The sequence below is a fragment of the Rhinatrema bivittatum genome, chromosome 1, assembly GCF_901001135.1.
Source record: "Rhinatrema bivittatum chromosome 1, aRhiBiv1.1, whole genome shotgun sequence".
Taxonomy (NCBI): domain Eukaryota; kingdom Metazoa; phylum Chordata; class Amphibia; order Gymnophiona; family Rhinatrematidae; genus Rhinatrema; species Rhinatrema bivittatum.
This window is the reverse complement of record NC_042615.1, coordinates 619,436,028-619,437,387: the sequence shown is the minus strand read 5'-3', so window position 1 is coordinate 619,437,387 and position 1,360 is coordinate 619,436,028. Positions and strand designations below refer to the sequence as shown.

Genomic DNA, 1,360 nt, shown 5'->3' with positions numbered 1-1,360 from the left:
CACCATTCACACCAAGATCTTAAAACCCACAAATCCAAATGTCCAGCACTATAGGATCCTATTTGTTTCGCCCACCCTAGGCTTCCTCAGGGACTATAACAAACTATTTTTTCATAATATTTTCTTTAATTGTATTTATGTGCTACTTCTCCTATTAGTTTCTTCTCTTGCGGTACTTAACATCCCTCGATGTTCTTCAATCATTAATGCACTTAGGTTCCATATTGCTGTACATTCTTCAAAAGCACTTAGCTTTAATGGCGAGATGAATCTTTATTTTTCCTCTCCAAATTTCATTTCAAAGACGAGGTTTACCAAAAAATTCTACAAGAGAAAAACACTATTTAAATGCTACCATAAAATTCATAGTGTTATTATATTACCATTTCACACAAACCCGCGTTTTCTCTTTCAACAATTTTACTTGCCCAATGTTTCCTATAACAAGTCTCAACCTCACTCGGTCCCGTTCCACCGACCGGATACTACACCATAAGCTGCCATTTCTTCCGTTGCCTCAAATACACATGTAGCTCTATATAGAAATAATTTTTACAAAATCAGTAATAAACTTTTCAAACCTACATCTAATATCCCCTCATATGAGTTAATCATAAAATTGCAATAATTACCTACACGTCCCACTTCCTTCAATTTTCAAACATGGATCTTTATTACTTCTCCACTGTTTTACACTTTAAGAAAACAGATATTTTCAACATTTAAATTGTATATAATCCTTCTAAAAAACTTTCCGCAACTAAACCACATCTTTCTAAAAAGCTTTCCACAAACTAAACCATACCAAAAATTACCTTCATTCCGCCATTTCTCCCCCACTGCTGTGATCTCAAAATTGCCGCGGCTGCGCTCCATACTACTTCTTCCATTTGACTCCACCTTTTATTATGCAAAATAATCCCAAAATGCATCGCTCTTGCTTCTCATTCTCTACAACCTTACTCCCACTATTACAATCTCTAAAACGCTGCGCATGCGCTATACCCCACTTCTGCAAAGTTAACTCCACTTTTTAGACAAAAAATCCCCAAACTGTCTCCTTCACATCGTATCCCCTCATTTCCAACTTCCCACAAGGTTTATCACCATTAGCAACACTATACTTTCCTCCAAATGACTATTCCAACAGTTCCTTCAATATTGAACATACTCAATCACCATACTGTTATTTAAGTAAATATGAATACACCTTCATAATCACAGTAATGCCTGCCATTCAATTTCTCTATTAAATCCCTTAGAGAGGAAAAATAAAGATTCATCTCGCCATTAAAGCTAAGTGCTTTTGAAGAATGTACAGCAATATGGAACCTAAGTGCATTAATGATTGAAGAACATC

General features: G+C 35.6%; 1 long non-coding RNA gene across 1 annotated transcript; it reads right to left on the bottom strand.

Annotated features, from left to right (window-relative positions):
• Nucleotides 1-428: 428 nt before the first annotated feature.
• On the bottom strand, nt 429-877 carry LOC115081721. The gene is made up of 3 exons (XR_003853862.1): nt 816-877; nt 633-695; nt 429-535 (listed from the first exon to the last, which is right to left on the bottom strand). It is a non-coding gene; the product is annotated as an uncharacterized LOC115081721 (long non-coding RNA).
• Nucleotides 878-1,360: the final 483 nt, after the last annotated feature.